The sequence below is a fragment of the Mustelus asterias genome, chromosome 13 (genome assembly GCF_964213995.1).
Source record: "Mustelus asterias chromosome 13, sMusAst1.hap1.1, whole genome shotgun sequence".
NCBI classification, from domain to species: domain Eukaryota; kingdom Metazoa; phylum Chordata; class Chondrichthyes; order Carcharhiniformes; family Triakidae; genus Mustelus; species Mustelus asterias.
This window is the reverse complement of record NC_135813.1, coordinates 30,830,834-30,846,624: the sequence shown is the minus strand read 5'-3', so window position 1 is coordinate 30,846,624 and position 15,791 is coordinate 30,830,834.

Here is a 15,791-nt window from a genome sequence, read left to right as displayed (position 1 = left end):
ACCTAACTGAAGTGTGATCACTCACTCACCTACGAAACAAAAATCTTACAACACACCTGGGGCAGGTGCTGCCTCCAAGCAATAAAGTTTTATTTTCTGCCTTAGTAACAGGTTATGCCACAAGTCAGTAATGATTCCTGTCAAGCTGCCACGGCAACAGAATCCATAAATCAAAGTTCAGACAAAACTATCACTTCCGACAATAGAATCACACAGAGATTTTCTCTTGTCTGCACCCCCACCCTCGCAAACCACCCCCTGTCCCATCAAACCCCCACCCACGTTTTTACTAGATAGGAGCAGTGCATCTGTAGTGTGCTGCTTCTGTCTAGCGCTGACACACCATGGATTTTCTGATGAGACTTTTAAATTGTGAAGAGGTCAGCCCCACCTCTGAAAGGGCTGGGATGATTACAGACTTCACAGGTCTGCAGTTGTTTCCCGTGGCTTGGAGATCAGCGCTGTGTCTGACTGCCCTTGAAAATTCTGCGTGAGTCAAAAATTGCTAGCCCAGCCTTCACCTGGGCCGGGATTTTCCGATATCATGCGTTCCACTATTGCTGCTTGCGAGAGCAGTGAATTTGGCACACAGCCAAATCTCCATTCACTGCAGGGGGAACCGGAGAATCCCAGGCGTGGGCGAGGTCGGAGAATGTCTGGTCCTGGCATTCTTCAGCCTTATCCCAGAACCCTGCAGATCTACCATGGCTGTTAACATTCATGCCCAAGGGAGCTCAGCCATCAAACAAGCCAGAGACTTAGGCAGGAAGCAGGCAACACCATTCCCACCTTAGTGAATTGTTCGGCCTGTCCTGCACCTCCCGCACATGAAGGCCTAGCTCCCCGCCTTATTCCATCTCAGGACAGCCCCCTGGAGCCATATGCAAGGGAGCAGGATCCAGGCAATCCGAGTCTCTGCTCCTTTTATCCAGACTTTTGTGTGAGGGAAATGAACATTCCTGGGGACAATGATGAGGAAAAGCACCCTTTCATCGGTGAGTGAGTGTTCACACTTCAGTTTGCTAACTGAAAGCTTTTACTAAAGTTGACAAATCTAGGTGAAGAGCCAAGAACCAAAGTAAAAGGCATGACCAGGTTTGGAAACAACCAGAAGCAAAGATGAATAAAATTTAAAACATAATGAAGCAAATCCTGGGCTGTAAAAGACTTTAAGATTCATAGAAACCCTGCAATGCAGGAGGAGGCCATTTGGCCTATTATATCGCACTGACAACAATCCCACCTAGGCCCTATCCCCGTAACCCCACATATTTACCCCGCTAATCCCTCTAACCTATGCATCCCAGGACACTAAGGGACAATTTAGCATGGCGAATGCACCTAACCCACACATCTTTGGACTGTGGGAGGAATCCGCAGCACCCAGAGGAAACCCACGCAGACACGGGGAGAATGTGCAAACTCCACACAGTGACCCAAGTCGGGAATTGAACCCGGGGTCCCTGGCGCTGTGAGGCAGCAGTGCTCACCACTGTGCCACCGTGCCATCCCTCATTGTTAGATGAAGGAGCTGAGAGAAAGAATAATTTAGATGAGATGAGTGGAATCAATCTCAATTTCACCAAAGTGGGAGAACATGTTGGAAAACAGACAGCAGAGTAGGAGCAGCTGGATTGCTGAATGGATTGTGGGTACAGGAGCCAGAATTATTATTGTCTCAGCTGCTTCCGACCCTTTTAAACCAGTGCCAGGTTCCGCAACGTTGCAGGAATCTTTCCAAGTGACAAATGTTTTGAAGACAGCTGCTCGAAATATGCTATCCAACATCTTCCTCTCCACTTTATTGAAATTAGGACTCAGTGTACCATCTCCAAGACCAGAATATTCCACCCAGAGCACAAAACCTGTGGATTTCCCTTAAAGGTGAAATTTTCATGAGGCAATTAATTCCACAGAAATTTGTAATTATGCTGTATTTCATCACAGGAAAATAATTGAAAACACTCCCAGCAAATATTACAAATGTATTATTGAACATATTTGTGAACTAAGTATCCGTGTAAAACAATGATTTTAGTACAATAAGTGCCTGCTCCTTCCAACCTCAAGTCCTATGTCACCCATTGGCCCAGGTACTCCGACAGGTCCAGATTCACCCTGGTAATAGAAACATAGAATGAGTGAGTAGATAAAGCGCACAGAATTGGATAATCTTCTAATTTTTTAGGTGACCAACAACCTGACAAGACCCCTCCTTGCGGACACTATCGTTAAGAAAGCCCATCAACGCCTCTACCTTTTCAGGAGACTAAGGATATTTGGCATGTCTGCTACAACTCTCACCAACTTCTACAGATGCACCAGAGAAAGCATTCTTTCTAGTTGTATCACAGCTTATTTTGGCTTCTGCTCTGTCCAAGACCGCAAGAAACTAAACAAGGTCATGAATGAAGTCCAGTCCATCACTCAAACCAGCCTCCCATCCACTCACACTATCTACACTTCCCGCTGTCTCGGAAAAGCAGCCAGCATAATCAAGGAACCCATGCACCCTGGACATACTCTCTTCCATCTTCTTCGTTGGGGAAAAGATACAAAAGTCTGAGATCAACCGACACAAAAACAGCTTTTTCCCTGCTGCCATCAGACTTTTGAATGGACCTAGCTTACATTAAGTTGATCTTTCTCTACACCCTAGCTATGACTGTAACACTACATTCTCCACTCTCTCCTTCCCTTCTCTATGTACGGTATGCTTTGTCCGTATAGCACAAGAAACAATACTGTTCACTGTATACTAACACATGTGACAATAATAAATCAAATCAAATCAAAGTCCACAGCTATTATTCATGGTGTACTATAATCACTATATGAAGTCAGTGATTTATCAAAAACTTTGATAAATGGGGTCACTGCTGAACCCCGCTTACTAATGTAGCACTGGTTATAGGTTATCAAGGGTCCCACACATGCCTATCACGCTCACCCAACCTGGCAACCCAAACAGAAAAAGTGATTTCCCATGCCTTATTCTCAACGAACCCGCCAATCCCCCTACCTCAAACCTGCCTCAATTATTCTCCTCTTTCTGATGCTCCTTGACTTGAGGATTGCACTGAGTTTTGATTCCCTGTTTACAATGCCACACCAGATCCTGAAAATTTACCATATTCCAACAGAGCTAAGTAGACTCCAAACAAATAGCTTGCACATTTCTCCAATAACAACCATAGATTCTTACAACTACTGCATTCTTGAATCTTTTGCGATGAGGATAACTGAAAACTATCGCTTTGTAACAGCTGTTTTGCAGATTGCTTTAAAACAGTATGAAGGACATCTTAGAGAGGTAAGTGCCACTAATGGGATTGCTACATTAATTGTGCTAAGTGAACATAAGTCATTGATGATAAGACTAATTGTGCATTTGAAATATTGAGTGCTATTTTGCAATCATCAAAGGAATAATACTTCATGGATACCTTCTTGCCTTTACGGCCGACCTTTCCAGGTGATCCCATTGGTCCCAGCTCACCCTGAAACAAAGTATATAAAGTGCAAGTCTACTTGTGAAATATCACTTTGACTCTTGTTTCCTACAGAAATAAATGGGTGACATTTACAATACACGTTCTTTATAAAGTTCGGTACTCTACTCACAGCTTGTCCCCGATGTCCTAACGGACCTGTATTGCCGATGAGACCTAGAGGGCCCTGTTAAACATCAACACATTGTGAACATTATTCCCTTGAAGCATGTCTGGGATGGTACTTTACAAGTCAAATTTTACAAATTCAAAAGTAGACTTGAGTCAACTGTGTGAAGCTACTGTGCCTTTAAGAAATTTATTTTTAAAATCATATTCTCTGCAGTTTGTACGCACTGCTTGTTTTGTTGTTGCTGACCTGTCTGCTTAGATGTCCTTTAATTGCTATTTAAATGGTATTTTGTTTATTTTTAATCTGGGTCTAATGCCATGTCTTGGAGTTTTATGAGTTTATGACCCTTTTGAAATGTTAGGGGTGGGGGGGGGGGCGGAATGCCAGGTCAGGTGACAGGACTTCATTTACTTTCAGTTTGGTTCAGTTTCCAGAGGCTGTCCTGGTTTTCAAGCTGTAGGCAGGTTTTGTCTCTCTCCCTGGAGCTTTAAGTCTCCAGAATGGAAAGCAGTATTTCTGTGCCTCTCTTCCTGGTATTGGGAATTGTGCTGGCCATTGTTTAGTTCAAATGTGTTTGGACTTCAGTCTGGATGCAGTGTTCTGTCTCTTTCTCCCTGCTGTTTTGGGAAGCCGTTCTGACTTCAAGCTTATCTGGGTGTGTGTCAAGAAAGCTGCAGAATCCAACAGCATCGCTTGAGCATTCTTATTTTCTGTGCTAAATTGGTGGCAGGTTTATCATGTTTCAGGGTGGCATAGTGGTACTACTGCCTCACAGCTCCAGGGACCTGGGTTCAATTCCCGCTTGGGTCATTGTCTGTGTGGAGTTTGCACGTCCTCCCCGTATCTGCGTGGGTTTCCTCCAGATGCTTCAGTTTCCTCCCACAGTCCAAAGATGTGCGGGTTATGTGCATTGGCCATGCTAAATTGCCTCTTAGTGTTCCGGGAGGCATAGGTTAGAGGGATTAGCGGGGTAAGCATGTGGGGTTACGGGAATAGGGCCTGGGTGGGATTGTTGTCAGTGCGGACTCAGTGGGCCAAATGGCCTCCTTCTGCACTGTAGAGATTCTGTGATGATTCTATGAGGAGGTGTTGTTGTATTGGAACAGTTTATTTTGTTGTTAAGGTTTATACAATATCATGGTTGCATTTTTTCTTGTTTGTAATTGATAAAAGCTATTGCTAATTTTCTTTCTATGTGTTAACTATATTCTTTAATAAACTTTGTTTGATAAAAGCTCCCTAGTGGATCATTTGAATCACACCCGCAGTGAAACATATCATGCTTATCTTAGCCAAAGTCAAAGTGCAAAACCTATGGTCCAGGTGGACTTCATAACATACCTTGGAGTTTCTGACCTGAATTATAACAATGGTTAGATTTGTTCAATAGGATTTTTAAAAAAATCTCAATGCACAATAGTCCAACTTAGTTTTGACAGAAAGAAAGAATAATAAGAGGCAAAAGAAAACTTGACTTATAAATCAGCTAGGCAAGGATAAAGGGGCATCTTTTTCTACGTTTTGAGGTACTGTGAGTGGACTGGGAGAGATCCAGTGATATAGTGGCGGCACCTCTACCTCTGGGCCAGAGGCTCTGGGTTCAAGTCCCACCTCAGGACTTGATGGCCATGAAAGGTTTGTTTATAATGTGGCCAAACAGGTTGATTACCAGCATGCTGTAAACCATTCCAATATACCTGAGAGCAGGCAGTAAGAGCAGAGGAGCTTCCTGGTCTGCCACACTGCAGAAGGCAATGGCAAACCACTGCAGTATTTTGCCAAGCAAAATCATGGACCAATCCAATGGAAGCCCGTGGTTGTCAATGCCCTCTTAGGACAGCTCTGTGCCGATCAAGTCCCAGGATTTTTATTTCAGCAGCAACAGTAAAACATTTCTCACCGTCAAACCGGCTTTTCCCTTCTCTCCCTTCTGCCCTCGGTCACCTGCTTTGCCCATTATTCCAACAGGTCCCAATGGACCAGGAGGACCAAGTGGTCCCATGGCGCCCTGACGATACAAAAACCACAAATGGATGTCAACAATGTACAATATAGCGGTAAGAAAAATGCAAATTACTGCAGATGCTGGAATCTGAAAGTAAAACTTTCTGGCAATTTTTTTTACACAGAGGGTGATGAGTGTCTGGAACGAGCTGCCAGTAGTAGTAGAGGCAGGAACAATTTGTCTTTTAAAAAGCATTTAGACAGTTACTTGAATAAGATGGGTATAGAGTGATATGAGCCAAATGTGGTAAAAACTAGGCGGCAAGGACAAGTTGGGCCGAAGGTCCTGTTTCAATGCTGTAAATTTCTATGACTCTACAACTGAAAAATGCTGGAAAATCTCAGATAGTGTGACAGCATCTGTGGAGAGAGAACACAGCTGTTGTTTCGAGTCTTGATGACTCTTTATCAGAGCTTTAGACAACTGGAAATATGATGAGATTTATACTGTTGTGGGGAGTGGAGTGTGTTGGGGCTGGATAGAGGGCCAGAGATATGTATGGCATGGTGGCACAGTGGTTAGCATTGCTGTCTCACAGCGCCGGGGACACAGGTTCAATTCTGGTCTTGAGTCACTGTCTGGGTGGACTCTGCACGTTCTCCGTGTCTGGGTGGGTTTCCTCCAGGTGCTCTAGTTTCCCCCCACAGTCCAAAGATGTGTGGGTTAGGATCATTGGCCATGTAAAATTGTACCTTAGTCTCAGGGGAACTAGCAGAGTAAATACGTGGGGTTACGGGGTTAGGGCCTGGGTGGGATTGTTGTCGGTGCAGGCTCAATGGGCCAAATGGCCTCTTTCCACACTGTAGAGATTCTATGGTTCAATAATAGGTGGAGGCTGGGGAGAGATTGACAAAGATGCCACAGACAAAAAGACAAAGGGAATGAAAATGGCGGTGATCATGGCTAAGAAGGGTGCTGATAGTGGCACATTGAGAGATCAGAATGTGTAAATGGCACAATAAAGGTAAGCAGTGTGTCAAAGGACAATCTGAAACAAGTAACTGATGGCCCTAGTGGGTTGGGGTGGCGGGGAGGGGAGACAGGGGTAAGGGAAAATGATACAAAGCAAGGTAAGAAATAAAGGAGGGCGGAATGGAAAAATGAATCAATGACAGAAATGAAAAAAAGATGGAAATGCGGTGAAGGTGGAGAAGAGAGTTCATAGTCTGAAGTTGTTGAATTCAATGTTAAATTCTAAAGGCTGTAAAGTGCTTAATCGGAAGATGATATATCATTCCTCCAGTTTGCATTGTGCTTCACTGGAACATTGTAACAGGCCAAGTGGACCTGTGAGCAGGATGGTGTATTGAAATGGCAAGTGACAGGAAGGTCTGGGTCCTGCTTGTGGATGGATCGATCCAGTCTGCACTTAGCCTCTACAAAGCAATAAGCTTTTAACAAGTAAAGTTAAAGTAAAGTTTATTTATTAGTCACAAGTAAGGCTTACATCAACACAGCAATGAAGTTGCTGTGAAATTCCCCTAGTCGCCACACTCTGGCGCCTATTCGAGTCAATGCACCTAACCAGCATGTCTTTCAGAATGTGGGAGGAAACCGGAGCACCCGGAGGAAATCCACGCAGACACGGGGAGAATGCGCAAACGCCACACAGACAGCGACCCAAGTCAGGAATTGAACTTGGGTTGCTGGCACTGTGAGGCAGCAGTGCCAACCACTGTGCCACCGTGCAGTCCAAGCTTTTTAACTAATTTAATTAGCCTCAATAGGGAGGAGAGTGGGATCCCTGTCCTGTCCTCCAATCCCACTGGTATTACTGATGGTGTCAGGAATGGCATCCTCAGATTGGCACACGAGCTGGCATGGTATTTTCATCCTACCCCTCCTCCACCTCTGTTCCCAGATTTGGGGGATGGCATTGTAACACATTTTGAAACACAGTTGCTGGAATTCTACCACCCCACCCACCTCGGGAATCAGAGTGGGCGAGGGGCGGACAATAGGAAGGTCCGTTGACCTCGGGCAGGATTTTATGGTTTCGGGACAAGCGAAAAATCCTGCCCAATTAATTTCTTGCTGGCTACTTATTTGCCCCGTTCTTAAATTGAAATTCCTTCACGCCAAATACTGTTTCCAAAACATCGACCAAACTTGCAGGAATATGAACAAGGTTGCACAATGTGACATTAACAAAGGAGTTTTTTTTCTGAATATCTTTAACATAGCTGTACTGATTTTTTCAGGCCCACGAAACAGCAGAACCCTTTACCTCCAAACCTCTTCCTTTTCTCTCAGAACCAAAGCTTGGCATTGCCAAACTATTACTTGTTTAGTTAGTGCCTCTATCCTCTTATGCTCTGCATGGTGCATTGATCCAAAAAGACCTAGTATCATGCCAATAAGTTAGATATATGTCGCAACTTACCATTAAAAACCAGACAACTGAAATGAAGGGAGTTCATACTTGATGTAAGAGGAGAAGTTTAGGCTTATACTCGCTGGTGTTTAGAAGGCTGAAAGGGGATCTGATTGTGGCACATGAAATTCTAAAAGGGATTGATAGAGTAACCGCAAAACTGGTTACGCAGAGCCGATGTTTCCTCTTATGGGGCAATCTAGAACAGGAATTGACAGGTATAGGTTGAGAAAAAGCAAATTTAAAACTGAGATGAGAAAGAACTACTTCTCGCAGAGGGTGGTGAATTTGAGGAACTCACTGCCCCATAGCACGGTGGAGTCTGAATCATTAAATAGTTTCAAGGAGATAGATATATTTCAATAAAAAACAGGTTAAAGGGATATGGGGAACAGGTAGGGAGGTGGATTTGAGACCTGGAAGAGATCAGCCATGATCTGATTGAATGGCGGAGCAGGCTCAAAGGGCTGAATTTGCCTAATTCTGCTCCTAATTACTAGGTTCCCATGTTAAGCAGCATTTTAAATTTAGTTTTCTTGTTACACGCATCTCGATAATTAAAGAACAAAGATATTACCTTTTCTCCTCTTGGCCCAAAATCCCCTGGATCACCTGCAGGCCCCATTTCTCCCTGTTATATACAAAACAAGAAACAAAGTAACCAGGTCTTCCTACACAAATGAACCAATTATTCACCTGAAGCCTTCACGCGTCAATTTCATGCTCAGAAATGTCAATGCAGCTCAGATACATTTAACATTATAAGCTTTTCCAGTTTTGGTGAGAAATAGTTTTTAGTTTGACAGGGATGCTCAGGTTGTGTGACGTAAATTAGCTACTGAGGTCTGAAATGTCCAAAAGAAAGCGACTTGAGACTCTGAGATCTGAATTTGCGCCACCTCAGAGCGCATCTTCTGTTTTAACTGGGGTGGGAATGGGCCGGGATTCACACACGTGTGGTTTATGGAGACCTCAAGGAATCCCTGACAATAGACCATTGCATTTGGTATCTGGGTTCAGGCTATTACCCAGTCTTTCTGCTGCTACCACAGGAATTGTGTTTCCACTGCCAAGGGTACTTGGATAACTAATTTTTCATTTGTGCAACTGTAAGTTTGTGATTTTTGTTTTGTCAGACAAAAACCACCGTTAAGTTATGATGGAAATAAGTGAACATCAAAGGGACCAATATGTCAGTTTTTCCGTACAGCCACCTGGCATTACCACAACTATCGATAGCCCAGGATCCAACTGTCAATATGGCTGAAGCTTGCATGTAGACTTTTACGTGCGCATTATGGTAAAAAGCATGAGGTTGAAAGTTGTCTTGTACAGTGGAGAAAGAGCGATAGCAAGTTGGCAGCCTGTGCTACGCTCTGCATGTTCTACTTTCCCACTGAATTCACAGCTGTGAGAGACATGTTTAAAAATTGAATGCCTCTAAATGGATTTCTGTCAACTTAGATGAATACCAGGGAATGCCACTTGAATAGTAACAAGAACAGCTCAAGAGACAATTGGAAAAGAAGAAAGGAATGCTAAGAGGCAGATAAGAGTGGGTTAATCAATAAAAGAATGACAGATTGTTGGCCCTTTTCCTATTAGATGTGGTGACAGTACACAAAGTCATACAACAAACATGTATTACCATTTTTCCCGATTCTCCTCTCTCTCCTGGAGACCCTTGCAATCCCTCATCACCTGGTTCTCCTTTAGTTCCTGTTGGACCAGGTATCCCAGGGCTTCCTTGGGGGCCCTTTGAAGCCAAACCAAACATGGTTCAAATTGTATGTTTGAGATAAACCAAAAAGCAATGAAAATCTGAGTGAAGTAGTAAAAGGGTAATAATTATATATTCTATATTAGGTGGTTTCTTTGTACTTGGTACTTTTTTGGGATAGATTCAGTCAAGTGCATGGTTTTGTAGGTAATTTTTGGCTATTCACCACCACACAATCTCAATGAACCAGGAAGTTCGAGAACTTGGACCATTCACTTCAGAAGCACAGCCTTTGCTATGCAAGATCAGGCAATGAAGTGCTTATAGATAGAAAAAGGAGAACGGTACCTGATCTCAGTTTCGCTGAGGGGAGGCACATTGGCTAGCACTGCTGCCTCACTGCATCAGGGACCCGGGTTCAATTCCGGCCTCGGGTGACTGTGAGGAGTTTGCACGTTCTCCCCGTGTCTGCGTGGATTTCCTCCCACACTCCAAAGATGTGTGGGTTAGGTGGATTGGCCATGTTAAATTACCCCGTAGTGTCAGGGGAAATACATGGGGTTATGGGTATAGGGCCTGGGTGAAATTGTGGATGCAGGTGTGATGGGCCGAATGGCCTCCTACTGCACCATAGGGATCCTATGATTCTATATAAGGTGAAACGGACTCCCTCAGCTGGGACAATTGCCTGTTAAAATGGCCTATCTGACATTTAGGAACTCTTGCTCAACTGGGATAGATATTGGAGAGTTTGGGAAACAAGCAGTATCAATCACGTCTACTTTTATTGAAAACCAGCCTTGATATTAACACGATTGGCAGATTACCATAAAATGCTAACAGCATTCAAACAAGCTTTTGTTTGACAATCAACAATGACTAACGCCTTCAAAATATGCCAATAATAAATTGATTTAGTTGACTTTATAGAATGGCACTCAGCCGGACAGTACAGGGGAATGTAAAGACAAATTGTCCTTGTAGCTCACGTCCACTGAATGGCCTTCATCCTTCTCATGGGAAGGCGATGGCCTAGTGGTATTATTGCTGGACTATTAATTCAGAAACTCAGCTCATGTTCTGGTGACCAGGGTTCGAATCCCACCGCGGCAGATGGTAGAATTTGAATTCAATAAAAAATATCTGGAATTAAGAATCTACTGATGACCATGAAACCATTGCTGATCGTCAGAAAAACCCATCTGGTTCACTCATGTCCTTTAGGGAAGGAAATCTGCCGTTCTTACTTGGTCTGGCCTACATGTGACTCCAGAGCCACAGCAATGTGGTTGACTCTCAACTGCCCTCTGAAATGATCTAGCAAGTTCAAGGGCAATTAGGCATGGACAATAAATGCTGGCCAGCCAGCGACGCCCATGTCCCACAAAATGAACTAAAAAAATTAAGATGTAACTATGGATTTATAGCATGCCCATGGAAAGCATAGAGAGGAAAAAATTTCATGTCAAATGCATCCTCACATGCTAGTCTCGATCTGGGTCAATTATTGTAATAATAATGTGGTAGTGTGTTGAAAATATCAAAACTCTACCATATAAACAGCTTCAAACTCCAATTTAAAATAATCAAAGTTCGCCACAATTGTCGGGAGAGAATCATTGCTTAGTGGTAACATTTCCACCTTTGAGTTGTGGCATAGAGTATAAGAACAAGGAGGTTATGTTGGAGCTGTACAAAAAGTTGGTTAGGCCACAGCTGGAGTACTGTGTGCAGTTCTGGTCACCTCATCAAAGGAAGGATGTGATTGCACTAGAGGGGGTACAGAGGAGATTCACCAGGATGCTGTCTGGGATGGGGCATTTGAGCTACAAGAAGAGATTTGACAAGATTGAATTGTTTTCACTAGAGAAGAGAAGGCTGAGGGAGGGGACATGATTGAGGTGTATAAGATTATGAGGGATACGGGCAGGGTGAATAGGAAGCAGCTGTTTCCCTTGGTTAAGGGGTCAATCGTAGGACGGCATCGTTTTAGGATAAGGGGCAGGAGATTCAGAGGGGATTTGAGAAAAACCTATTTCACTCAGATGGTGGTGGGAATCTGGAATGCACTGCCTGAGAAGTGGAGGCCAGAAATCGTACAACCTTTTAAAAGTATTTGGATGAGCACTTGAAACATCATCATGGGACAAGTGCAGGGAAATGGGATTAGGGCGACTTTAGTGGTAGTTATTGTCAGTGCAGACTCAATGGGTCGAAGGGCTTTATCTGCACTGTATGACAATAAGACTACGGGTGGGATTTTCCAGCCGCGCTCGACCCAAGACCAGAAAATCTCACCCGAGGTCAATAGACCTTTGCATGGCCCTGTCCTGCTCACTACAATTCCCATGGCAGGTGGGACAGGAAAATTCCACCCTATATGTCAGAAGGTGCAATTTGTTTTGTAATCTGCTCCAGGTCATCCTGGCCAATGGTGACCAGAGTTTGAGCTCCGAATGCTGGTTGATATCCAATGGGGCATTCATATCTGGTGGGCTGAGGGAACTGTATATGTCCCACTCCTCTATTGGCTGATGATTACAGCCTTGGAAAGCAGCATTCGATTTAAAACCCATCAGACTGTGAATACTCCCACTACTTTACACTATTATCCCAGGGAAAAGACTGACGATATGGAAATCATAATGGGAATTGTTAGGGAAGTAGAGAAATCATGCCTCATAATTATCCATTTAAAACACTGACCTGTTCGCCCTTCCTTCCAGCAGGACCTTCTGCACCGCCACCTCCAGGTACACCCTGCCAGAGAGAACAAAGTAATGCTAAAACCATCTCTGTGAACATAAGATACATGTTAGAAACTCAAAGCATAATCTGAAGATGGCACAAGTTCTAGGATGCATGCTGAGAAATGTTTTGGCTGTGGGTCTCCACCAGGTTCGCAAACCTCTGAGAGAGTAGCTTGGTGGCACAATGTGTTGTAATATGCCTTTAAGAGGTAGCAGCATGCCATTACGAGAAGAGAAGTATCATTTGATCTTGTCTCAGTTTCACCTTAGCTCGTAAGCAGAACACAGCATATAGAGCCCTGCTGCCAATGTTTTCAAGCTTTCTATCCATATGTTTTCATATGTCTAGTTTAAATAAATGAATCCACAAGGTAGTATGCAATCTCGAGTGACTGATGTCTTTATGTCATTATAAAATGATGACATAGCCTGTACCTTCTTTCCAACGTAGTTCATCACTACCCATATCTCACATTGTGTATTCCTAACCCTAATCAGAGGCAAAATACAGTATATTGCTCTTGTTATCAGGTTATTTAAGTTTATATTGTGATGACATTGTGCCTTTAAGAAATGCATTTGAGCCATGTTCTTGTGCAGGGTCTGTTGTAGCAGTTTTGTGCACTTGGAGCCGTGCTGTCGACCCGCATCCTGCATTGTTGCTGCAGCAGCATAATTGCTTCAAATGGCTAGAATATTGGTTTTAATCTGAATTAATGCTGTTCTGATGTTTTCCCCTAGGATTTTGCAGAGTGGGGCTTGATTGGGATGATTAGTAGGTATGGTACAGGGAAGCTGGGTTTACACATATTATTCAAATTTAGATGCTACTTTTGCAGTTGAGGGAGAGCAGTGTCTCTCTTTTCCCCTCTCTGAAGTTGGAGACTGGAATCTGCCAGGAGATAAATTTCTTTCTTGGAGATTCTGCTGCATGAAAGTAGGTCTATCTCTGAGAGTTGCTGTTTTGAAAATGACTGCCTGGATCTCTGTCCAGAAGTATTAAAAGACTAAAAATTCAGCATCACCTGAGCATACTTGTTTTTGTGCTAACTAATTCTGAAGGATTGCGTATGTCTGTGGAGTATTGCTTTAAATTGGAACAACAGGGGTGGAATTTTCCCGTCCCACCTGCCACAGGAATCATAGCGGGCGGGGGAAGGCCATGCAAAGATCCGTTGACCTAGGGTGGGATTTTCTGGTCTTGGGGTGAAAGATTATAGGATTATACTTTGCCATGTCTAAGTATTTTGATTGGTAAAAGCCATGCTAATTCTTTTTGTTGTATTTTAACTGTGTTCTTAAGTAAAGTTTGTTTTGATAAAAGCTCCCCAGTGGATCACTTGAATCATATCTGTTGTGAAACACCTTACGCTCACCCTAATGCCAAAATCAAATGCAAAGGTTGAGGTCAGGGATAACTGCATAATATACCTTGGAGTTTCTGGTCCGGGCCTTAATAATATGCAAAAAGTGTACTTTATGCTAACAGGTGAACAACAGAGTAACCCCCACCATCACATATCCAACTGAGGGGGGTTGAACTTTACACAACATGGCTATGTCGAAGGGGGAATTATTAATTTACAAAGTGGGCTACCCATCTTGCCTCTGGGAAATAAAGGCATGAAAGTTAAAAATTAGATTTTTAAAAAAGATAATGTTTGTATGATGTAATGAGGTGAGATATTCGTTCTACAGGCAGAAAGACTGAATATGCAACAGATTTGATTCAACAATTCACCTTCTTTCACACAATTGTTTTAATTTACAATTTTAATCCCACAAAAATCAAATACAAATAAGTTTACGTTTTAAGTTCATTTAGTAGTGTCACAAGTAGACTTACATTCACACTGTAATGAAGTTACAGTGAAAATCTCCTAGTCGCCATACTCTGACGCCTGTTCGGGTACACGGAGGGAGAATTTAGCCTGGCCAATGCACCTAACTAGCACGCCGTTCAGACTGCGGGAGGAAACTGTAGCACCCGGAGGAAACCCACGCAGACACGGGGAGAATGTGCAAATTCACACTAACAGTGACCCAAGCCAGGAATCGAACCCGGGTCCCTGGCGCTGTGAAGCAGCAGTGCTAACCACTGTGCCGCTCCATAACTAAACTATTTTCACACAAAATTATTATATTCAAAAACATTGTTTGATAAAAAGATTTTTTATCACAATGAATTTGCCTTAATTTGCTTTACTTTACTTGGCTTGACTCCAGTTTTATTAGATTTAAAAGTTCTACAATATGTTTTCTATTAATCATTCCCTGCATGCTCAGTGGCATTCAAAATCTTCAGAATAAAAATCGAAATCTATGCCCATTTCCTCAATGTTTGTTAATACTCTGAATATTTCACCATCGGTATCTAAGATAACATCTATATTATTACTCTCTACGTTCTCGCTGTCACTGTCTACATTTTCAGTGTTTGTTGAAATATTAATATTTCATTATAGACGCATTACAAGTTGTTCCTTCTGAAGTAAAGTTAAAGAGATTTCTTTGATCATTCTGCTGAGCTGTTGTAATTTCTGATCTTTTCAAGAAGTGTTTTGATTTTTTTGCTGTTCCCACAAGAAGAACATTCAGTGGGTCAGGTCATTTAAAAGCGGTAATCATTCTTTAATGTCAAAGGTGGCTCTTTTTCCCATCATGATACTGGCATATCTCCTGCCAATATCATATTCTGGGTCTGACTCATAATTCTGATGAGGATCAGAGACAAAAGCTTCCTTAAAGAGTCTTTTGGTCTCTGACTTGCAGCTCTTCTTGCACTCTGTCAATTTCTTGCTTTCCCCCTCTGACTTCTTCATCTTTCCTTTCTCTATTTGCTGCCTGTCACTTTCTGTCAACTGTTTCTCTAGCCTCTTCCATGTTCCCTGGTTCTGCATGTGGAAGCAATGGCCTAGTGGTATTATTGCTAGATTATTAATCTAGAAACTCAGCTAATGTCCTGGGGAACCGGGTTCGAATCCCGCCATGGCAGGTGGTGGAATTTGAACTCAATAAAAACAAAATCTGGAATTAAGAATCTACTGATAACCATGAAATCATTGCCGATTGTCGGAAAAACCCATCTGGTTCATTAATGTCCTTCAGGGAAGGAAATCTGCCATCCTTACCTGGTCTGGCCTACATGTGACTCCAGAGCCACAGCAATGTGGTTGATTCTCGACTGCCCTCTGAAATGGCCTAGCGAGCCACTCAGTTCAAGGACAATTAGGGAAGGGCAATAAATGCTGGCCAGCCAGTGACACCTATGTCCCATGAATGAATTTTAAAAATTCCCCGTCGCCTCCCCATACCAAG